The sequence below is a fragment of the Aquarana catesbeiana genome, linkage group LG07 (genome assembly GCF_042186555.1).
Source record: "Aquarana catesbeiana isolate 2022-GZ linkage group LG07, ASM4218655v1, whole genome shotgun sequence".
In the NCBI taxonomy this organism is placed as follows: domain Eukaryota; kingdom Metazoa; phylum Chordata; class Amphibia; order Anura; family Ranidae; genus Aquarana; species Aquarana catesbeiana.
Window position 1 is genome coordinate 91,894,958 of NC_133330.1, and position 26,036 is coordinate 91,920,993.

Below are 26,036 nucleotides of genomic sequence, written 5' to 3' on the forward strand. Positions count from 1 at the left end.
GCCATTAATGTCTAAACTGCTGGCAACAAAAGTGAGTATACCCCTAAGTGAAAATGTCCAAATTGGGCTCAATTAGCCATTTTCCCTCCCCGGTGTCATGTGACTCGTTAGTGTTACAAGGTCTCAGGTGTGAATGGGGAGCAGGTGTGTTAAATTTGGTGGTATCGCCCTCACTCATACTGGTCACCGGAAGTTCAACATGGAACTTCGAGGCTCTGAAAAACAGAATTGTTGCCCTATGTAAAGATGGCCTAGACTATAAGAAGATTGCCAAGACCCTGAAACTGAGCTGCAGCATGGTGGCCAAGACCATACAGCGGTTTAACAGGACAGGTTCCACTCAAAACAGGCCTCGCCATGGTTGACCAAAGAAGTTGAGTGCATGTGTTCAACGTCATATCCAGAGGTTGTCTTTGAGAAATAGACGTATGAGTGCTGCCAGCATTGCTGCAGAGGTTGAAGGAGTGTAGGGTCCGCCTGTCAGTCCTCAGACCATACGCCACACACTGCATTAAATTGATCTGCATGGCTGTTGTCCCAGAAGGAAGCCTCTTCTAAAGATGATGCACAAGAAAACCCGCAAACAGTTTGCTGAAGACAAGCAGATTAAGGACATGGATTACAGGAACCATGTCCTGTGCTCTGATGAGACCAAGATAAACTTATTTGGTTCAGATGGTGTCAAGCTTGTGTGGCGGCAATCAGGTGAGGAGTACAAAGACAAGTGTGTCTTGCCTACAGTCAAACATGGTGGTGGGAGTGTCATAGTCCGGGGCTGCATCAGTGCTGCCGACACTGGGGAGTTACAGTTCATTGAGGGAACCATGAATGCCAACATGTACTGTGACAAACTGAAGCCTAGCATGATCCCCTCCCTTCGGAGACTGGGCCACAGGGCAGTATTCCAACATAACGGCCCCAAACACACCTCCAAGATGACCACTGCCTTGCTAAAGAAGCTGTGGAGGAGCGCAAGGTCTCTAACATCCACCAGCTCCGTGATGTCATCATGGAGGAGTGGAAGAGGACTCCAGTGGCAACCTGTGAAGCTCTGGTGAACTCCATGCCCAAGAGGGTTAAGGCTGTGCTGGAAAATAATGGTGGCCACACAAAATATTGACACTTTGGGCCCAATTTGAACATTTTCACATTGGGGTGTACTCACTTTGGTTGCCAGCGGTTTAGACATTATTGGCTGTGAGTTATTTTGAGGAGACAGCAAATTTACACTGTTATACAAGCTGTACACTCACTAATTTACATTGTAGCAAAGCGTCATTTCTTGTGTGTTGTCACATGAAAAGATATAATAAAATACTTACAAAAATGTAAGGGGTGTACTTTTGTGAGATACTGTATATATTTATGGTCGATGCCCTTCGACTGAGACAGATCTGAACCACATAAACACTCTGTAACGAGCCCCTGTTCGCTCGGTTCCACTCTCCCGACACTCCTCTGCAGCTATAGAATCAGACTGCAGATCACAACATCTGATGGTTCGGTCATCCGATGCTCTGGGACTAGAACTACAGCTATGTGCCATTTTAATCCAGTTGTGTAGCTCAGAACAAACACCAAGCAGGCTGTATGTAAGTTCAACCAGGAATCTCACTTTTATTGCAAAATACAGGCTCTTTTATACACTAAAAGCGGAGGTGCATACCTCCAGCTCATATTACTCTGAACATACACGTGTGACCAGAAACCTAATTAACATGGGCTAATTAACTAATCCCTTTAGACAGCCTAGATGACTCAGACATGACCTTTAGGCCAGACTGGCCGTCTTGTAGCTCAGAAAACACAATCAACATCGACTCTTCTTCACACAATAGCAGAGTTAATTAACACAAACAACAATGGGGATCTAATGACTCTTAGATCCCATAGTAGACTTATTTACAATACACATTCTAGCAGGCAACAGACAGACCGGTGGCTGGAATTGACATCAGCGTCTCCTAACAGTATTTGTCCCAGCATTATGAATCAGCCACTATTCCAAGCTTCATGACAATACTCCCCCCTGGGAAACAGTCCAACAGCCACAGTGGGACCTCGAACGGGTCAACTCGAGGATGTTGGAAAAGTAGTCTTAAGGTTCCAGGTCCGTCTGCCGGGATAACCCATCCGCATTCCCGTTTTGAGGCCCTGCCGATATTGTATGGTGAAATTGTATGGTTGCAAAGCCAGGCTGCACCTTAGTAATTGGCCGTTCTCTCCCGCCACCCGGTTAAGCCATATCAAAGGATTGTGGTCCATCATGAAGGTAAAAGAGCATCCATACACATATGCTGCAATTTCTTTAAAGCCCAGACTAAGGCCAAACACTCTTTTTCCACGGCAGCATATCCAACTTCATGGGGTAACAACTTGCGGCTGAGATACGCCACCAGGTGCTCTTTCCCGTCATCGCCAACTTGACTTAGTACGGCTCCCAGTCCGAACATGGAGGCATCTGTATGAATGACAAAGCGTTTGTTAGGATCGGGTGCCACCAGTATGGGAGCTTGCGTTAGGGCGGTTTTTAACTGATGAAATGCTGTCTCGCAGTCCGGGGACCACAGGACCTGTCTAGGGAGAATCTTTTTGGTCAGGTCCGTCAGGGGTTTGGCTATGTCACTATAGGGGGTACAAACTTCCTGTAGTACCCTGCTGTCCCTAAAAATGCAAGTACCTTAGTCTTGGTTCTGGGAACTGGCCAGTTTAGGACGGCCTCGATTTTTGTAGGTTCTGGCCTCTGCTTCCCACATCCCACTCTATGTCCCAGATATTGCACCTCAGACATCTGGATATTACATTTGTCTGGCTTCAGGGTCAGGTTAGCGGCTCGGATCCTATCTAGCACTATTCCCAGGCGTCTAAGATGTTCCTCCCATGTCTGGCTATAGATTGCGATGTCATCAAGATATGCGCATGCAAAATCTTGCAGACCATCGAGGAGTTCATATATCATCCGCTGGAAGGTAGCCGGAGCATTCTTCATCCCGAATGGCATTACCCGAATCTGGTAAGGGCCGAACGGGGTGATGAAGGCCGACTTTGGAATTGCTTCCGCTTCCAAGGGAATCTGCCAGTAGCCCTTACATAAGTCAATAGTCGTCAGATAATGTCACTGAGCTATTTTGTCCAGCAATTCGTCCACTTGGGGCATAAGGTAGGCATCTGTCACAGTACAGTCATTCAGTCGCCTATAGTCCACACAAAATCGGGTCGTGCCATCCTGTTTTGTGACTAATACTACAGGGGAAGCCCAGGGGCTTGCCGATGGTTCGATCACCCCTAACTCGAGCATCTCCCTAATCTCCGCTCTCATCCCTTCTTGCACTGCTCCGGGAATCCTATAGGCTGGTTGTCTCAGGGGCTTCTGCCCGGGGGTCTCTACCTTGTGCACAGCTATGTGAGTGTACCCAGGGAGTGCCGAGAACATCTCCTGCCGGTCCTGGAGTAATTCTCTGGCCTGTTCTCGTTCTTGGGATCCTAATCTATCTCCTAGCCGTATATCTTCCACACCCCTGAAACAGTTACTGATTTCAGGAAGCTCCAGCATCGGTAGATATTCAGAGTCCCGGGTGGCAGGAGCGCATATGGCGGCTACGGCCTCAGTCCTCTCATGATAGGCCTTCATCATATTAATGTGGAACGTCCTCTTAATGTTTGTGTCTGCACAGCTGGCAACCACGTAGGTGGTATCGCACAGCTGTTTTACCACCTGATAGGGGCCCTGCCAGGAGGGCTGTAATTTATTTTGCTTCAGGGGTTTTAGTACCAGGACTTTCTCTCCGATATAAAAGGTGCGATTCCGCGCAGACCAATCATACCAAACCTTCTGCTGACTCTGGGGCGATTGCATATTCTCATGGACTAGATCGGTAAGTTCCCGCAGACGCTCCCTGAGTTCCAAGACATAACTAAGGATGGGGAGGCCTTCTGGATCCTCTACCCCCTCCCACTGGGCCCTCACTAGGTCTAAGGGCCCCCTAACCCTTCGCCCATACAACAGCTCAAATGGGGAAAACCCTGTGGACTCTTGGGGTACCTCTCCATAGGCGAACAGTAGATGGGGAAGATATTTCTCCCAATCCTTCCTACTCTCCACGAAGGCCAGAAGCAGCTGCTTCAGGGTCCCGTTAAATCTCTCACACAGCCCGTTAGTCTGAGGGTGGTAGGGGGCACTCTGGAGGGGTTTAATCCCACAGAGACGCCAGAGCTGCTGCGTCAGCTCGGCTGTGAACTGGGTACCCTGATCGGACAATATCTCCTGGGGAAACCCTACCCTAGTGAATACCCGCAGTAAGGCATCTGCTACTGTATCAGCCTGGATATTGGATAAGGGAATGGCCTCCGGGTAGCGGGTGGCGTAATCCACCACCGTAAGAATATACTTCTTCCCAGTGACACTGGGGCGGGCCAGTGGGCCTATAATATCAACTGCTATGTGGCTAAAGGGTTCTCTAATGATCAGCAGGGGTTGCAGCGAGGCTTTTGGGTGATCCCCTGTCTTCCCTACTTTCTGACAAGTCTCACAGGTCCGGCAGTATTCTCGCACCTCAGCATGTAACCTGGGCCAGAAGAACGCATGAGACAACCGACTCCGGGTCTTAGCTATCCCTAAATGTCTGGCTAAGGGGATGTTGTGAGCCAGCTGCAATAGCTCCTCTCTGTATTTCTGGGGTACAACTAGCTGTTTGTGGGGGCCCTGTCGCTTACCGGTACCCATTCCCTTGGTGTAACGATATATAAACCCTCCCTCCCACTCTATTCTGTCTTCCCCCAACCCCCCTGGATCCTTGCCCGCCCTGTCCCGATAACCAGCTAATGTTGGGTCATTCTGAGTCTCTTGCCTAATGTCTGAGGGAGAATCCCAGGACATGGGTTGTCAAATCGGGGTAATGTAGGAGAATTTGGTCTTACCTGGGTCCCCATAGGAGTGGAGTTGCCTTAAAGTTGGCTCTGACGTCGGGTGGCCACGGCCATGGCGGCCTCTGGGGCATATGAGGAAGTCAAATGCCCCAAATTGTTACCCAAAAGTATTTCCGCGGGTAACTCATGTAGTAATCCCACTCGCACTTGTCGCTCCCCTGAGCCCCAATCCAAGAGGACTTGGGTGGTGGATAAACGTAGCACCTTGCCCCCTGCTACCCTGACTGCAACAGTCTGGCCGGTCCAGGCCAACTGGGGAATCATGTGAGGCTGGATGAGGGTAATTGTAGCCCCGGAATCGTGGAGTCCCTGGGCCGGCTGCCCATTAACCCATACTGCCTGACGATGGTGCTGCCGATTATCTCCGGCAGCAGCTTGGACGGGATCAGCCTCAAAAAGTTCGCCAAACTCTTCCTGAACATCTTGATGGTTGGGCTCGTTCTGGAAGCAATGAGTCACTGGTCTGGATGGGTGAGCAGTCTCTCTGTACCTCGTGGATCGGGTAGGACAATATCGCTGCAGATGACCGGTTTGGTTACAGGTATAGCACTTAGGTTCGTTAGGAGGGTTGGGTCGGGTTGGGGTCTAGAGGCAGACCACTGAGGTACTGAAGTTGGGTTAGAGGCTGGTAAACTGGGCCGAGATAGTAGATAGCGCATGCTTTCGCCTGACCTTCGAGAGTCCAGATATTCATCAGCCAAAGTAGCTGCTTGCTGTACAGTCTGTGGTCGCTTATCTCACACCCAATCCCGTACTACCAGAGGGGTGTGGTTAAAGAACTGTTCTAAGAGTACTAGCTGGGTGATGTCCTCTATGGTATAAGCGTGGCTTCCCTGGAACCAGCCCTTAAGGTTCCGCTGCAGACGATGTGCCCACTCCACGTATGTTATGTTGGCTTGTTTCCGGGATTCTCTAAACTTACTCCGACTGGCTTCGGGTGTAATGGCAAATCGGGCTAGCAGAGCTTCTTTACCCGGTCATAATCTTTAGCGTCCTCGTCCTCCAGGGCCTGATACGCATCGGCTGCTCTGCCAGTCAAATTACTCGCCAGTGAGGCAACCCAATCTTGGGACAGTACATTATGTATCTGGCATAGTCTCTCAAAGTCCTGCAGTAACGCTTCAATTTCCTCCTCTCCTTCCTTAAATAGTTTGAACGCCTGAAAGGGCAACTTACGGAAAGGCGCTGTATCTTTAGGTGTTGTCTTCGATTGCCGTATTTCCGCCATCCTCCGCTCATGTTGCCGCTCTAGTTCTCTCTCTTGTTGCTCATCCTGCAGCTGGATATCTCTAATAGCATTCTGTATGGCGGTCTCTGATGGGTTAGCACCATATAATGCCAACTGCTCTCTAACTCGTTGCTGAAACAAGTTTTTAACTGACCGGGGTCCCGCATCACTATCCCTCTGATCCATCTTAGCTAGCTCACTGATCAGGGTGGCCTTGTTCTTTGTCCCACCGGTCCCTCAACGGCTCTCAAGTAAGTCTTTCAGCATGGCTCTCCTGCAGGCTGCATAGCTGGCTATTCACTGTGGTGGTTTGGAGTGTCCCAGTAACTGGAGAGCAAATCCCACCACTGCCAACCAATGTAACGAGCCCCTGCTCGCTCGGTTCTACTCTCCCGACACTCCTCTGCAGCTATAGAATCAGACTGCAGATCACAACATCTGATGGTTCGGTCATCCGATGCTCCAGGACTAGAACTACAGCTATGTGCCGTTCTAATCCAGTTGTGTAGCTCAGAACAAACACCAGGCAGGCTGTATGTAAGTTCAACCAGGAATCTCACTTTTATTGCAAAATACAGGCTCTTTTATACACTAAAAGTGGAGGTGCATACCTCCGGCTCATATTACTCTGAACATACACCTGTGACCATAAACCTAATTAACATGGGCTAATTAACTAAACCCTTTAAACAGCCTAGATGACTCAGACATGACCTTTAAGCCAGACTCTTGTAGCTCAGAAAACACAATCAACATAGACTCTTCTTCACACAATAGCAGAGTTAATTAACACAAACAACAATGGGGATCTAATGACTCTTAGATCCCATAGTAGACTTATTTACAATACACATTCTAGCAGGCAACAGACAGATCGGTGGCTGGAATTGACATCAGCGTCTCCTAACAGTATTTGTCCCAGCATTATGAATCAGCCACTATTCCAAGCTTCATGAAACACTCCACAAGACTTACAACACAACATAGACCTGAGGTGTGCCCAGGTCAGCTGGTCGGTATGCCAAGAAAGGGGGCATACCCAAGATAAATAATAGATGATTGTGGATAGAAATGTGCCCTGAAAAAGGGGAATGGGAGGGAGGGTATTGCATCTGCTTAAATAACCCCCGGACTCCCCCCATAAATTCAGGCCACCATACTGGCCTTCTTATTTATGGTCGAAGCCCTTCGACCGAGACAGATATGAACCACATAAACACGCCACAAGACTTACAACATAGACCTGAGGTATGCCCTGGTTGGCTGGTTGGTATGCCAAGAAAGGGGGCAAAAACTTGGATAGGGGAGTAACTCTTTTATTTGTGTTATGACATTTATTGAGCAAGTTTGGTAAAGGCTTGTGCCATTTCTACCTGAAGGTTCGGAATACAACGAGTGAAGCAGGCGGATTTACACCTGCCCAATTTCTTAATGACATGATCTGGTACTCTGTGCTGAGATGCAGGTGAGGCTGCCCTGATCCAGGAGTGTCCGGTGTACCGGCTGGGGTCAAGGCCTAGGTTAACCAGTAGGATTCTAATGTGCCTGATGAACTGACTGCCACTCAGGGAGCTGGTCGGAAAAGGTAGCAACGGGCTAGAGTTCGATTGGCTGGGTAGGTAAGATAGTAACCGGTCGAGTATCACTACTGGGCAAAGTGTAAATGGAAAATATTACTGCGCTAACTCAAAAAGATATATAAAGTGAAAAGCTGCTACATATATGATGTGATGTTGATTGGTGAATAATGAAAAATGTAGCGCTATAGGGTGAACATATATGACTGTATGCACATAATAAACAATAGTGATAAGGAATCAATCATACAAAAAACTATGAAGAGTGAAAATATAAAAAGTCCAATGAATAGAACGGTCCTAGAAAGGACCGATGTAAGTCCACCACCAGAAAGTGGCTAATCAGGGATGGTGTACACTGGTACTGTCCAGCATGTAGAGCGTCAAGGATGGTACATCTTCAACAAAAAGGAGAAGTAGATCTACTCTTACCGGAACAGGTAGACTCGAATGTCATCGACAACGAGTCAGTAAAGGGAGGATGCCAAAGTCAGCAGATCGACAAATCTCCAAGGAACTGGGGCAGTTGAAGTCCATTTGGATGTCGGCTCTCTGCTTCCCACATTGCCCTTCTCTTTTTTACTCTGTGATCACAGTTTTTATTCTTACCGATGTATGTTGGTTTTTATAATAAAATAACCCACTTTTTTGACTTGCCCATATGGAGCCATTTTTTTCTTTCCATAACCTTCCGGACGAGAGTTCTTTGGCCGCCCAGTCTGGCCTTAAACTCCTGAGTTCCTGCCTTGGCGTTTCCTACGTCCGATTTCTGATCTGGTGGTCACCTGCACATCCCTTGGAGTGGCGTTTTGAGGTCCTTGTTTCATTGGAGATTTGTCAATCTGCCGACTTTGGCATCCTCCCTTTACTGACTTGTTGTCGATGACATTTGAGTCCACCTGTTCCGCTAGCCACTTTCTGGTGGTGGACTTACATCGGTCCTTTCTAGGACCTTTTATATTCATTGGACTTTTTATATTTTCACTCTTCATAGTTTTTTGTATGATTGATTCCTTATCACTACTGGGCACCAGACGTTGTTGATTTGAAAGAACTTGAGTCGACCCCGGGGCCGGCTTGTTCGGTTTTGGAAACTCTGAGGTGAAGAACTAAATGATCTCGAAAGCGAAACAGGTGGTGTCTGCACAGTATCTGGCTGCCGGTGCTCCTAAAGGCAAACTCGCTAAGCCGCAGAAAGCGGTAGAAGGCCAGGTAGATGGCAGCTTGGATGACCAGGCTGGGCAGAACCCCGAACGCGAAACATGAGAGGATGGCAGACATGTCCCTAAAGATGGCACTTGTGATGGGCAAGCGTTTGCCGTTTTTGTATGGGCTGCTGTTTCTGAATGCCAAGTAGGATGGATCTGACTGTATGGGCTGCGAACAATGACGGCTTTCCAGGGTCCTGTAAGGACAAGAAATGCTGGATGCCGGTTAAGTATAGCCTGATGGTGTTATGAGATATGAGAGCCAGCTGCGTGTGGCAATACGATATGAAGGCTAGGATGTGCTTAATGTCACCTGACATTGCTCAGGGGCATGAAGCTAAAAACCTGCAGTAGGCATTCCAAGCAATGCGATAGGCCTTCAGTGTGTTGCTGGACAGCGACTGATTAATGAGCTGGATCGCATTGAGAAGATGTGGCTTTAATCCATTGTCAGCTGTGACCAAGGTGGGATAGGAGTAGTCGCTGGGTCGGCTCCGGGTTTCTGCTGAAAAAATGAAATGAGGTTGAAATGGGACAGTGCGTCTGCTGCGACGTTGCACTTGCCTGGAATATACGTGCAGTGAACATTAAATTGGTGCTGCAGGGACAACTGCACCAGCCTGCGTAGGAAGAACATAATGGGGAGCGACTTGGATCTACCCTTGTTTATAATTTTGGCCGTAGCCAGGTTGCCTGTGGCGAAGACCACCATTTGTCCTGTCCAGGTATGGCCCCAGACCTGAGCTGCTGGCATAATGGGATACAGTTTGAACAGTGATGATGACCAAGGCCCTGCGAACCAGTGATTGCAGTGAAACCTATCGAGGCTGCGGCATCTGTAACTACCTGAGGTGAAAGAGCTGATGCTGATGGGATGAACATAGATTTGATGTTCCAATTTGTAAGGAAGTCATCCCACGTTGTTAAATCCGCTATCGCTGCTGGATCCAGCCTGAGAATTTGATCAGGGTTTTGTACCTGAGAGAGGAAAACCAAGAGACGTGAAATGAAAGACGGCCCCTGAGGGATAATCCTCATGGCAAATATGAGCATCCCTAACAAGGATTGTAGCTGTCTTTTAATACACCCTTGTGAAAGGGTAAAGTCGTGAATGACCAACCTGATTCAGGCTAATTTGTCGGGAGGCAGCCTAGCCTCCCGACAAACTAGATGCCAAGAATCAAGAATGATGCCTAGAAAGTTGATGGAGTATGCTGCGCCTTCCACTTTATGTTCAGCTATGGGCACGTTGAGATTGCCAAACACCACTCTTAGTCTGTCCAGGTTTACCGGGGGCACTCGGGCCAATCGATGAGCAGAAAGTCATTCAGATAATGAATGACCATCTGGTACTGGGCTTGATGCAATAGGATCCAGGTAAGGGACTGTGCGAATATATTGAACAGCCACAGGCTGCTTTTAGAGCCGAAAGTCAACTTGGTGGCAAAGTAATATGAATCTTTCCATTAGATATCGTGCCATCGCCAGAGGGATGGCTCAATGGGCAGCAGTTTAAATGCGTCTGAAATGTCTGCTTTAGACAGCCACGCGCCTGTACCTATGTTAATAATGGCCTGAATAGCTAAGTTGACCGATGCATGCTTCAAGGAGAATTCCTCGGAAGGAATTAAACTCGGGATCTGGGAAGAATGAGTCTTACACTAACCAAAGTTTATTCGAAAACTTGCCATTGACAAGCCCAATAGGGCCGACTCTCCAGGTAGGGAAGGATGGCTGTGTGAAGGGGCCTATGATGAATCCTCAGTCCAGTTTAGCCTGCAATAGTCTTTCTATAGCCTGTTCAATCCCATTGCATCAGCACAATATAATATTTGTTCTGTTCCCTGATGCCATACCTTTATATGCCGTCCCAGCTCCCATGCCATTTGTTGATCCTGGCCCACCATGGGTGATCCTGCCACACCCGAGTTCCATGAGTGGTTCTGTAATTATGGGTGGATGTTATACCACTTCCCCTTAACTTAACCCATATGCTTAATTGTGCAATCAGTCTGACCCATTACTCATTATTTTTATAGGCTTTTGGCCACGATTGCTCCCGATGAGTGGCTACCAACCACGAAACGCGTTGAGCTACTGATGCTATACCCATGCATCTTTTTTTCACAGCAACATCCAGATATGTGCAACATTGTGCCTATCTATGGCCAGACTAGATACTCACTTTTTATCATGTTATCATTCGTTTTTTTAAGTTACTTATATTGAACTATCATGCGATACTGTGCCTTTGCATGTATGTGTGTGTACATATATGTATTGACTCTATATTTATATATATGAAATGTATTAAGACTCATAGTGCTGTGCGTCTTGGTTTGGTTTTTTATTATTATATGGAATAAATTTGATACGAACAATCATTGATTTTTATTGTGCATGCTTCATTTAAAGTCCCAACCCTTCATTTAGTTTCTTATCAGAACCAGGGATGGAGGTAACCTTGACCTTTCTGTCATGGACCTCATTTAAAGTCCCACAGCCTCTCTTTTTTTTATATAAATGCTTCTGAAATGTCTGCTTTAGACAGCCACGTGCCTGTACCTATGTTAATAATGGCCTGAATAGCTAAGTCAACCGATGCATGCTTCAAGGAGAATTCCTCGGAAGGAAATAGACTCGGGATCTGGGAAGAATGAGTCTTACACTAACCAAAGTTTATTCGAAAACTTGCCATCGACAAGCCCAATAGGGCTGACTCTCCAGGTAGGGAAGGATGGCTGTGTGAAGGGGCCTATGATGAATCCTCGGTCCAGTTCAGCCTGCAATAGTCTTTCTATAGCCTGTTCATCAATGTCGGCTGACAGGGGATTCCTGCACTTGTGAGTCAAGTGGGGTAAGGTAATAAGACTGGTGTGGTATCCTGATGTGAACAAGTGTATCAGGAAAATGGCCAGTGAGGGACATCGGACATCTACTCTGCCTAGTCAGGATGTGTTGACCTCTTTAAGATGGCACGTAAACTTCGGTTGTGCCCTGTGGCACGTCGCACAAATGTGAAGCAGCTGGCCTTGGCTATAGTTGCATGAGCCGTAGTTAAAGTTGTTACAGATCCATGCTCCCCCTACTAACAGGACAGGCTGTCCCAACTTGTCCACCTGGCGTGGTAGAGCAGGGGCCGGCAAGCCCTGACCGGTACCAGAGGTGGAGGGGAAGTTGAGGGGGTGTCTAGTGGTTGCACTGGAGCACCAGTTTACCGTATGGGTGGAGGACTGGCAGATAGCACAGAGCAGGGAGCGTAGACCGGCAAAGTGGTGGCAGAAAAGCTCTGTGACAGTTGGTAGTAGTCATAAAACAAATATCCCCCGTACTTATAGCTTACGTCCACCACTGCATGGAGGTATAAGTCCAGCTCTTCCCTCCTGCTGGGGCTGGCTGAGCAAAGGACGTCTCTCAACATCCCGAAAAGCCAAGACAAATTCTGTAATTGTCAGCTTGCGGTTGAGCCTGGGGTCTTTGGACTTAAGGACCACTAAGATCTCCCCCCAGGCGTATGACTTATTCTTGGTCAGGTCATGGACTGATATAAGGAGGGAAGCCAGATTGATACCCATGCCATACAAGATGTCCTTCCTGATGCTCACTTTTGTTGCCAGCGGTTTAGACATTAATGGCTGTGTGTTGAGTTATTTTGAGGGGACAGCAAATTTACACTGTTGTACAAGCTGTACACTCACTACTTTACATTGTAGCAAAGTGTAATTTCTTCATGAAAAGTTAACCCCTATGTATACTGTCTTATATTTTACCACTAATACCCGTAACTTTTGACCCATATTGTAGCCCCTTTTATTGCTACTAAAAATAGTCTGACACCAAAGGTTGGGATAAAACTGTCCGTTTACGGCCCCTTAACGAAAGTGGATGTAAACCCAAAATTTTTATTTTTTTTATCATACTGTAGAGTATAAGATTTGCTATCATTTGAGCCCAGTCTTGCCACACAGAGTTAATCCATCTCTTAGCAATCCCCTTTTATTGTTCAGTGAGACAGTTCTTGACAAACTGAGAAAAACTTTGTCAAATCCTCCCCCTTGCTGTGAGTGACAGGTGATTTACATCTCGTGCATTAGCCATGCAGTATTTTTAAATTCCCTCCCCCACTCCTTTCTTCAGCAGCTCTGATTTGGCTGATTTGGCATGCTGAAGTCATGTGGTTACTTTCCGGTCTTTTCACTGGATGTTAGAGATCATAGCAGAAGTTCAGCAGAAGTTCAGTGTTAGAAATACACAGAGAAAATGCATATTGACAAGGGGAGTGTAGAGGTGGGCGGGGAGTCTACTGACATCACGACTCCACCCACCGAGCTCCAGACAACAGACCCACCCACAGAATATGCAGTTTTTCGGGTCTAATAACAGAGAGAGGGGAGACATTTGACAGGTAAAGATGCATGCAGGAGGCATGTGTATCCTTATAGATAAGCATACATTTTTGAGTTGCCGATCCTTGGAGGCACTACGTATCCAACTCTTTACTTTATATCTGCTTAGCCATTTATGGTACCTGTCGCTTTGCATCCGACTCGGGGATGAACCAACTTTAGCAGATAACCATAAACTCCCAGTTAACCATGTAACTGGCATTCACCGGGGACCCATACCTCAGATGTGTCCCAAACCTTTAATTCCATCATTTTACTTCCAAATGCCTCCAAAGACCCAACCAGCACAGCGCAAAGTGTGAAGCCTCACACCTTTGTGCCCCGCCAACAATGAACAATGCTCGCTGTATTCCCTCCTGTAAACCTAAGGACCACAGGTCCGTACCCACCTCATTAAGGCGAACTCCATCCCTACGGAGATATCTCCATGTCTCGAACGCAAGCTCTTTATGCCTGACCACAGTTTCATAATAAATTCATAATAAATTCAAGAAGATGGAAAAGACTTTCCATAGACACTGGCCAATCTTAAGAGAAGATCCCCACCTCAAAGCTACAGTCAGTGACCATCCCTTGATCATCTATAGACGTGCCAAAAACATCAAAGCTAAAATAGCCCCAAGCAAGATAAAATCATCCCGTCCCACTACTAGTACATACCTAACCTTTTTTAACATCAAAGGCATGTACCAGTGCAAGAAACCTTTATATCTAACGTGCTCATGTTACACATAGACAAAAGGACTTCTTCCGCAAAGGCAAACCGTATTAATACCAGATTTTTTCACACGTTCTTCCGAATATGTAATCTACTGCTTGACCTGCCCATGTGGCCTACTGTGCGGCGGCTGTACGATCAGAACTCTGCGTAAGCGTTGTTAAATCCGATTCAGGGGTCTCCAAACAAGACAAGATGATGAGATAGAGAGTCCAGGTCTTAAGATAAGATAAGTAGGTGCTTTTATTGTATACAAACACTGCAGTGGAGAGACACAACACAGACCAACTTCCATCTCTACCAGACGGAACGAAGCAGGAAGTGTCTCTGCGCTTACATCTGCGGGTTATACAATATATAGTATGAATATGCATGAGCACTAGGCGTGTTATAGGTGTGATCGTATAGTTTAGTCCAATCAGCATTCATATCTTCTTAGTAGCAAGGGAATAGTTAACCAGTTCAGCCCCGGAAGGATTTACCCCCTTCCTGACCAGAGCACTTTTTACAATTTGGCACTGTGTCGCTTTAACTGCTAATTGCACGGTCATGCAATGCTGTACCCAAACGAAATTTGTGTCCTTTTGTTCTCACAAATAGAGCTTTCTTTTGATGGTATTTGATCACCTCTGCGGTTTTTATTTTTTGCGCTATAAAACGGGAAAAAAATGAAAATTTTGAAAAAAAATGAAAATTTAGAAAAAAAACGATATTTTCTACTTTTTGTTATAAAAAAAAATCCAATCAACTCAATTTTAGTCATACATTTAGTCCAAAATGTAGTCAACCACATGTCTTTGGTAATAAAAATGTCAATAAGCGTATATTTATTGGTTTGCGCAAAAGTTATAGCGTCTACAAACTAGGGTACGTTTTCTGGAATTTACACAGCTTTTAGTTTATGACTGCCTATCTCATTTATTGAGGTGCTAAAAGGGCAGGGCAGTACAAAACCCCCCTAAATTACCCCATTTTGGAAAGTAGACACCCTGAGGAAATTGCTGAGAGGCATGTTGAGCCCATTGAATATTAATTTTTTTTGTCCCAAGTGATTGAATAATGACAAAAAAAAAATTTACTAAATGATATATTGCTCACACAGGCCATGGGCATATGTGGAATTGCACCCCAAAGTACATTTAGCTGCTTCTCCTGAGTATGGGGATACCACATGTGTGGGACTTTTTGGGAGCCTAGCCGCGTACGGGGCCCCCGAAAACCAAGCACCGCCTTCAGGATTTCTAAGGGTGTAAATTTTTGATTTCACTCCTCACTACCTATCACAGTTTTGAAGGCCATAAAATGCCAGGGCAGTTCAACCCCCCCTCCCCCAAATGACCCCACTTTGGAAAGTAGACACCCCAAGCTATTTGCTGAGAGGCATGTTGAGTGCATGGAATATTTTATATTTTGCCACAAGTTGCGGGAAAATGACAAACTTTTTTTTTTTGTTGCACAAAGTTGTCACTAAATAATAAATTGCTCAAACATGCCATGGGCATATGTGGAATTACACCCCAAAATACATTCTGCTGCTTCTCCTGAGTATGGGGATACCACACGTTTGGGACTTTTTGGGAGATTAGCTGCATACGGGGCCCCGAAAACCAATCACCGCCTTTAGGATTTCTAAGGGCGTAAATTTTTGATTTCACTCCTCACTACCTATCACAGTTTCGAAGGCCATAAAATGCCAAGATGGCACAAACCCCCCCAAATGACCCCATTTTGGAAAGTAGACACCCCGAGCTATTTGCTGAGAGGCATGGTGAGTATTTTGCAGCTCTCATTTGTTTTTGAAAATGAAGAAAGAAAAGAAAAATGTTTTTTTTTCTTCTTTTTTCAATTTTCAAAACTTTGTGACAAAAAGCGAGGTCTGCAAAATACTCACCATACCTCTCAGCAAATAGCTTGAGGTGTCTACTTTCCAAAATGGGGTCATTTGTGGGGGGGGTTGTGCCATCTGGGCATTCCATGGCCTCCGAAACTGTGATAGGCAGTGAGGAGTGAAATAAAAAATTTACACCCTTAGAAACTCTGAAGGCGGTGCTTGGGTTTTGGGGTCCTGTATGCGGCTAGGCTCCCAAAAAGTCTCATACATGTGGTATCCCCGTACTCAGGAGAAGCAACAGAATGTATTTTGGGGTGTAATTTCACACATTCCCATGGCATGTTTGAGCAATATAACATTTAGTGACAACTTTGTGCAAAAAAAAAAAAAAAAAAAATTGTCTTTTTCCCGCAACTTGTGTCACAATATAAAATATTCCATGGACTCGACATGCCTCTCAGCAAATTGTTTTTAAACTGTTCCTTTCATTTTTTTATTTTTTTTATCATTTTTATTGTTATCTCAGGGAATGTAAATATCCCCTATGATAGCAATAGGTAGTGACAGGTACACTTTTTTGAAAAAAAATGAGGTTTATTAGATCCTAGATCTCTCCTCTGCCCTCAAAAGCATCTGACCACACCAAGATCAGTGTGATAAAAATGCTTTCCCACTTTCCCAATGGCGCTGTTTACAACCGACGAAATCTAAGTCATGAAATGCTCGTAGCTTCCGGTTTCTTAGGCCATAGAGATGATTGGAGCCATTCTGGTCTCTAATCAGCTCTATGGTCAGCTGGCTGAATCACCGGCTGCATTCTCAGGTTCCCTGTTGGGACAGGAGAGCCAGAGAAAAACATGGAAGATGGTGGGAGGGGGGGACATTCCCTCTCACTGCTTGTAAAAGCAGTCTAGAGGCTAATTAGCCACTAGGATTGCTTTTACATGAAAGCCGACCGCTGGCTGAAAAGAATAATACCAAGATGATACCCAAAACCTGCAGGCATCATTCTGGTATAACCACTCAAAGTCCAGCAACATACCAGTTTGTTGCTGGTCCTTGTTGGGCATATATTGTAATCTTATTTTTCATGCAGCCTTTGGGTATGCCCACCATTAGAATAGCTTCCTTCATCCACCCACTTCTAATGATGGGCATACATGCACCATTTATATATGCCGAAGCATGGGGGCATCCGCCCCAAAAGTTAGGAGCAAATTGCTCATCCGCCCCTGCTGCCCCCATGCTTTGGCATATATCACCTCCGACAGTGCTGGAGTCTTTATGTATCGTGGGAGCAAATGCTATGGCTGTCAAGATAAATAAATCCGTGCTGCAGCTGAATGGCGTACCTGAAGACAAAATAATGGTTAACAATAAAACACAGTAAACAGTGTAGTATAAAAAATTGCATACCTGAAAAGCAAACATGATAAAACATAACAACAATAAAACATTGCAGAATAGAATACAGTAAAAAAGATCAGAACAATAGAGAGAGAAGAGAGAGAGAGAGAGAGAGAGAGAGAGAGAGAGAGAGAGAGAGAGAGAGAGAAAGAGAACAATAAAACGACAACTATTTTTGTTTTTTTTTTATTTTATATATTTTTGTTTTTTGTTTGTTTTTTTTTTACACTTTTTTTTGTAACTGTAACTATTATAACTGTAACCGGTTCCAGGTTCGGGTCTCTCAAAATGCAATGGCAACTTGGGAGACCCTGTGAAAATGTGCCTAGTCTGTGCAATGCTGTACCTGACGGCGGTGAGTGCAGCACAGGACTGAACCCTGTGAAAGTGTGCCTAGTCTGTGCAATGCTGTACCGTACGCTAATACTCAACTAGTGCATGGCAGCGTTCAAAACATTCACCAATGCAAAGACCAGGATTGTCAGGACAGGAGGGACAATAATAGCGGGTGTCAGACACAACATCTTATTTGGGGGGGTTTGTTGGGTAGCAGTATTCGGGAGGACATAAAGAAAATGCCTCTCATGCAGCTGACTGCATTTGGTTGGGGATGTGAATGGGGGAAGTATGGGTGCTGCAGAAGTGGTGGGTTCCCAATTAGGATTGGCGAATGCAGCAGGAAGGGCACTATGGGCACAACGGGCCTGTGTTTGTCTTCTTCATGGTGGCAGCGGGACACTACTTGTGCTTGCCACCTCACCAGCTTGAACTGCACTTATGGGACTCGCCACGTCACCAAGTGTTACTGCAGTGCTGATTTGACTATGACCAGGGTGTACTAGGCCGCTGGTGCTTGCCAGTTCACCAAAACTCTACCAAAAAAACTGTTAGCGATCGCAGGGATCAGGCCTGACTCTGCGAACGCTGCAGTTATGTGTTTAGTATTTTGTAAGTGACAGTGATCGATCGATACTGCACTTGGGTGGGCTGAGCGGAGGGGCAAAGAGCAGGTGCTAGCAGGTATCTGGGCTGATCCCGCTAACACTGCATTTTTGGGAACCCTAAACTGCTGGGGACGCTAGTATAGATCTGATCAGATCAGATATTGATCCGTTCAGATACTAACTATACCACTAAAGGAGGCGTACGGTGCGTGCATGGGTGTTAGTGCTACTGGCACTAACCTGACGCTGCCTGGGGCTGGTGTTTGCCAGTTCACCAAAAGGATACCAAAAAAACTTAGTGATCGCAGGGATGAGGCCTGACTCTGCGAACGCTGAAGTTATGTGTTTAGTGCTTTGTAAGTGACAGTGATCGATCGATACTGCAGTTGGGTGGGCTGGGCCAGGCGGAGGGGCAAAACGCAGGTGCTAGCAGGTATCTGGACTGATCCCGCTAACACTGCATTTTTGGGAACCCTAAACTGCTGGGGACGTTAGTATAGATCGGATCGGATCAAATATTGATCCGTTCAGATATTATACCACTAAGGGAGGTGTACGGTGTGTGCATGTGTGGGTGTTAGCAGTACTGGCAGTAACCTGACGCTGCCTGGGGCGACGCAGACCCTATCTGACCCTAAAAGCTAACTTATATCACCGCCGGGCGATCAGGGGGCTAAACCTTTATTAGGTAATAAACGGCGGGTGCCCTGACACTCTAAAATATAAACTAACTAACCAGCGTCACCCGTAACAGTTATACAGTGATCACTGGTGAAGGGGTTAACTAGGGGGCAATCAGGGAGTTAAAACCTTTATTAGGTAGTATATGGGGGTCCCTGGCGCTATAAAACGCTGACGGCGAACCTATATATTCACCTATATTCACTAGCGTCACCAGTGACACCAATAAAGCGATCAGAAAAACAATCGCTTGGTGACACTGGCGACAGGGGGGGGAAGCAAGGGGTTGAAACTTTATTGGGGGGGGTTAGGGGGGTACCCTGGACCTAAAGGGGGCTAACACTAACTGCCCTACCACTTCTAACTGTCACAAACTGACACCAACGCAGTAATCAGAAAAAAAAACTGCTATTGGTGTCACTGTGGGGGGGGGGGGGGTGATTAGGGGGTGATGGGGGGTGAAAAGTGTGTCTAGTGTGTTTTACTGTAAGTGTAGTGTTTTTGCACTTACTCAGATGTCTTCTCTCCTCGGCGCCGGAACGGAAAATACCGACCCGAGGAGAGATGACATCACTTCCTCTGCCGCTGTTTACTATACAGCAGCAGAGGAAGATTCTCATTTGTTGGGAGCGATCGCGAGGGGGTGGCCACGAATGAGTGGTCTCCCCCTCAGCCTGGATCGCTCCCCTAATGATGCTGACCGCCTCAGGCACCAGGTACGTGATTTTGCCTGCCCGTGCCATTCTGCCGCAGTATATCTGCGTTAGGCGGTCGGCAAGTGGTTAAATGGGTGGTTACATCATGTGACTGATAGAAAGTGAAAGAAAACATGTGCTCCGCCATCTTGGTACTGGTTCAGACCAGCTAGATAAGACTTTCCATTTCTCAGAGGAAAGAGGGAGTAAACTGTTGCTTTTTATCTGGTGGTGAAGGTCATCATAGACTGAAAACTCTGTCGAAGAAGAAGCAAGAAAGTGTATTACAATTCTTAAAGCAACAGCGTCTCTCTCTCCTCTTCTACTCATTTCCCTCCTCTTGACCCCTATGGTGGGGTCACTACCATATCTTCTCTACCTAGTATGATACCAGAGGGTCCACAGTACTACTTTACATCTAAGTGGAGCAAAGTTCTTTGTAGGATGTATGTGGATACATAGCTTTTACTCATTCGTATCACCCATCTTGGCATCGTACGAATCTGATAACTCTATCTCTTCCTTGGGGTCATCTTCCTCAGTTCTAACTGCCATTGAAGTAATCCTTGTATTTCACATTTAGCACACCTGGAAAAAAAACAAATAAACAAGCAATCCTATAATGATGATTCCTATGAGGACAAAAAATATCTGTTGAATCCATGAAAATTTATCATTTCTAAACAAAGTATAATCTGGGTTTGTCATATTTCCTATCATAATGTCACATTGTAAACCTCTTTCCCTTACTAAGCAAGGGGATATTCCCAAAGGCCTTAAGTTATATTTAGCATAAAATGTATTTTTACAATAATAGAACATTTGTATTGCTTAACCACTTGACCACTGGGCACTTAAACCCCCTTAATAACCAGACAAATTTTCAGCTTTTGGCGCTCTCACATTTTGAATGACAATTACTCAGTCATGCAACACTCTATCTATATGAAATTTTTGTATTTTTTTTCACACAAATAGAGCTTTCTTTTGGTGGTATTTAATCACCGCTGGGTTCTTTTTTTTTTGCGCTATAAAAGAAAAAAGACCGAAAAATCTGTAAAAAATTGCATTTTTCTTCGTTTCTGTTATAAAATTTTGCAAATTAGTAATTTTTCTTCATATATTTTGGCCAAAATTTATACCGCTACATATCTTTGGTAAAAATAACTCAAATCGGTGTATATTATTTGGTCTTTGTGAAAGTTATAGAGTCCAAAAGCTATGGTGCCAATATCTGAAAATTGATCACACCTGAAGTACTGACGGCCTAATTTCTTGAGACCCTAACATGCCAGAAAAGTACAAATACCCCCCAAATGACCCCCTTTTTGGAAAGAAGGCATAGGCGATGCTTTAAAAATTTTTACTGGTTACATGTTTTGAGTTACAGAGGAGGTCTAGGGCCAAAATTATTGCTCTCGCTCTACCAATCGCAGCAATACCTCACATGGATGGTTTGAACACCATTTTCATATGTGGGCGGGACTTACGTATGCGTTCGCTTCTGCATGCGAGCACACGGGGACAGGGGAGCTTTACATTTTTTTTTTTTTATTGTTCATTTTACTTTATTTAATTTTAGTTTGATGCTTTTTTTGTAAACATCCCTTGTAATAGGAATATGACATGACAGGTCCTCTTTACAGTGAGATATGGGGTCAATAAGACCCCACATCTCACCTCTAGGCTGGGAAGCCTGAAATCAAAAAAAAAAAAAAAAAAAAAAAAAAAAAGATCCTGGCTTCGATCATAGTGGTGAGTCGGTAGAAGCACCGGAGGGCAGAGGGAGGGGGGATGTCCCCTCTCGCCTCCTGTAAGAACGATCAAGCAGTGGAACAGCCACTATGATCATTCTTATGGTGTAGGGAATCGCTGGCTGAAAAAGCTGATATCTGAATGATGCCTGTAGCTGCACCCATCATTCAGATATCCCCGCACAAAGTCAAGAACGTTGTATGACGGCGGGCGGGAAGTGGTTAAAACGCATTTTTTTTTTTTAACACAAAGTTGTCCATTTATACAATATTTCTAACACATAGCATGTACATACCAAAAATGACACCCCAAAATAGATTCTCCTACTCCTCCTGAGTACGGCGATACCACTTGTGTGAGACTTCCACAGCCTGGCCACATACAGAGGCCGAGTACAGCTGAGTATGGCTGAGCATGGCTGAGCATGGCTGGGTATGGCAGGGTATGGCAGGGTATTGCAGGGTATCGCCGAGTATGACTGGGTATGGCAGAGTATGGCTGGGTATCACCGAGTACTGCAGAGTATGGCTGGGTATGGCAGAGTATTGCGGGGTATTGCAGAGTATGGCGGGTTATTGCAGAGTATGGCAGGGTATTGCAGAGTATCGCCAAGTATGACTGGGTATGGCAGAGTATGGCTGGGTATGGCAGAGTATGGCAGAGTATTGTGGGGTATTGCGGAGTATTGCGGGGTATTGCAGAGTATTGCAGGGTATTGCAGGGTATTGCACAGTATTGTGGGGTATTGCAGAGTATTTTGGGGTATTTCAGAATATTGCACAGTATTGCGGGGTATTGCAGAGTATTGTGGGGTGTTGCGGGGTATTGCACAGTATTGTGGGGTATTGCAAAGTATTGCGGGGTATTGCAGAGTATTTTTCGGGATATTGCAGAGTATTTTGGGGTATTACACAGTATTGCGGGGTATTGCAGAGTATTGTGGGGTATTGCAGAGTATTGCACAGTATTGTGGGGTATTGCAGAGTATTGCACAGTATTGTGGGGTATTGCAGGGTATTGCAGAGCATTGAGGAATGGCTGAGCATGGATGGATGGATGGCCGTTGTCACAGAGCAGTGCTGTGGGCACTACACATGCAGCCCACAGCGCTGCTGCCATCCGATCCCTCCCCCTCTCCGCTCACAGTGTACCAATCGGTACACAGAGGGGAGGAGAGGAACCGGCATCATAAGATGACGCCGGTCTGTTTACATGTGATCGCTCCATCATTTGACGGAGCGATCACATGGTAAACGGCCACGATCAGCGGCCATTTACCGGGATCCGTGATGCGCCGGGTCTGCTCTCTGGTGCGCGCCCCAGGGGGCGTGCGAGAGCGGAATTCTGGGAGGACGTCACTGTACACCCTCCCAGAGTTAAAAACCGCCCTGTAGCCGTCATTTGGCAATGGGCCGGTTATTAAGTGGTTAAATTCAAAATGAAAGTAAACGGGTACCAGGTGTGTGCCTTTTATTGAACTGCCATGTTGCCTATGTGAACATATCTAGCAATTACTCAAATTATTCCTTATGCCTGTTAGCATGTTTGATTTGTACAGGTGATTTTCCTCTATAGCCTTGACTGCTAAGATCAAGCAAAGGCATAACAGTAGTTTACTTATCTTTTGAAATTAGCTGTACTTTCTTGCAATGGCTGGTATGTATCCACGTCACTTTACAACTGTAACAGTTGTCAGGAACACTTGGTAGGGTCCTTCAAACTTTGGTCCCAAAGTAAATCATGTGTTCCAGTTACTTGATCTGGAATTGAATGAAAAACAAACTTGTGCATCGCAGTTAGTTGCTTGTATTAGACAATTACATAACAAAACATAATCATTATACATTATAGCAGTCTGATGTGGAATATATAACCATGTCTTAGGTGGGCCCCAAAACAAAATCTCATGAGGGCTCAAGTTCTCTGTCCTAAGTAGGGGTAATCCTGATGTTGTAAAGAAACAGAGGCAACAGTCCTGGCCACTGTTTCTTTACTGACCCTTCCTCCCGTTCCTGCATTAATTTAGCTAGCCTTCCTTGAACTCTGAGGATTATAGGGGCATGGAAGACCTGGTCAATTGCCAAATCCTCGCATGTAATTTGCATGATCTGTCCAGTGAAATGTGTTCCTCTGTCATTCTTTATGGTTTCAGGGACTCCAAAGCTGAATATTACTTCGAAAAGGAGTTTCTTTGCTGTTGTCTTGGCATTTGCTTTAGCCACCACTCAGGCTTCTTCTTATTCCTTTGCAAAATCAGTGATTAGGGTCATGATTGCTTCCATTGGTGTTTCAACAGTCTTCCTGGCAGTATGATCAGACAACTGGTTTCCTTTTTCTTCCATGGGTTGTCCTCCAGTAAGCCTTGACCTTGGGGATGGCTACTTCCTTTGGAAGGGTGACTGCTTCAGAAAGTTCTTGAACATATTTCCAGTTTTGAATTGGTTCTCTTGCAGCAGTTGTGAATCTTCTGTTCTTCCTTATGGGTCCATAATCATAGACTTCGAGAGCATACTTGCTATCAGTGTAGATGTTGACTGGTTGATCCTTTGTGGCCTCACAGACTCTTGTGAGTGCTACCACTTTGGCAACCTGCACTGAAAGTGATGAAGGGAGTAGTTGGGTCTCAATCACTTCCACCAATGTTGTCACCGCATATGCCATTCTTGGGTACCCCATCTTTGTACAGGCGTGAACCCTCTGCAAACAGGATCAGATCAGTACTTTCAAGAGGAGTGTCCTTTACTGGGGAGATTTGCTGCATTTCTTCTTCCATAAGTTTTAAGCAGATGTGGTCACGCTCCCCTCTGAGGTCTTCTTCTCGCTCTAGGAAAAAGCTGGCAGGATTGATTGTAGTACATCTTTTTCACTTTTATTTCTCCTAATTCAAGCAGGATTGCTTCATACTTACTCAGCCTTGTTGATAACAAATGTTTTGTCCTTGCTCTTTCAAGATTTCTTTTGCATATTTCTTCATAACATCCATTCTAAAACATATTGTACAGCACCACTGGCACAGGTTGCAGCTGCAGTTTTCTTTTTGTGTTTTTGCCAAAACATGGATCTTGGTGCATCCACCAACCGGATCTATTTCATACACTGTTTGAAAGGGTTTGCAGTCAACAGGGCAGGATGAGGTTTCACACCATTTAAAAATGCAGGCTATACAGCAAACGTGACAACATACTTCTGGAAAGCGAGCCTCCAGGGAAAGACTGTTCAGACAAATTGGTCACCTCTCTGTTGAACTTAATGCTATAGTACTGGCAGCAGTCCCATCTTTGCCTTCGTCACCATCATTTTCTTCAAGTTGCTGGTCTCTAGCATCAGATGAGCATAAACATTTGCGCCTTCAAACTGGAAAGCAAAGAGTTCTTGGCTCTCTTCATCCAAGGCGACACTGAAGAAAGCATTTGCTAGTTCTACTACGGTGTACACTTGTGTTCCTGTAGGTATGTCATTGAGCAAAGTACTGGGATTTTGGACAACAGGAGTGTCTTCCTCGATGATTTGATTGATGGCCCTTAAATCATGTACCATTCAATATATACTGGCTTTTCTCCCTTTTTGACCTTTTTCTTTACAGGAAACAATGGCGTCTGTGCTCTACTTTCTGTTTTCTTTATGACACCTGCTTCAAATAATTCTTTAATTTGTACTTGTACACCAGCGAGTTGATCTGGTGACAGTGGATACTGTGGTATGTGTGGGATTTGAGCTCCTGCTTTTATTTTGACTTTAACCGGAGGGACTTGTAGAAGTCCTACATCATATTTTCCCTTAGCCCAGAGAATATCAGATATTTAAGCAACAATTTCAGGTGGAATATTACCTCCAATCTCTTGCTCTAATTCAATTGCTGTTAATCCACATTTAATTTCTTCATCTAATTCTCCAACATGTACTTCTATTCCATTGGGTGTATACTGTACACAGGCTTGTAAGTAACTCAGTAGGTCTCTTCCCAATAAGTTGCATGGTACAGTGTCAGAGACAAGCAGCTTATGAAACATATTGTGGCTTCCAATTCCAATTTGTATGGGGGGCGTTTCCTTGAGAGGGATAAATTTCCCTCCCACTCCAACTGCTAGTGGCCCAGATGTAAGGTGGAGTAGAATTCAAAAAACAAAATATAATAATAATACATTTCTACTCTTACATTGTTTTTGAGCCTGCCTCATTTAAAGTCCCACACTCGTTTTGTTTTTTGAACTTAGATTAGGGATGGAGACGCACTACTCCCCCTTCCTTGTGCATTTCATTTAAAGTCCCAGTATATGGAGATATACATCCCCCCCCTCTTGTAGGATGTAAGGGGGATGTCTTTTGGTAGGCGGACTTTTGAACTATAGTCCCGGCAGAGCCAGAATCCACTAAGCATGAAATTTCCTGATCTGTTAGTTGTGGAAAGCATAATGTTACAAAAGTGTCTTTACCATCCGTCTCAGAGATGCACAAATTAACTTCTGTGTGCTCAGAAGTTTCATGTTGCCTTACTAGTCATTTTTCATCATCTCCCTCTTTTTTTTCTGCTTACATCTGTCAGGCAATCATCATTTTCTGGCAAGATGGCCAATTCTGCCACAATTATAGCATTTCCTGGTTTCTTTTTGAGAAGCAGCTCCTTGACCAAAAGCATTCAGCCTTTTCTCTTTTCTTTCTT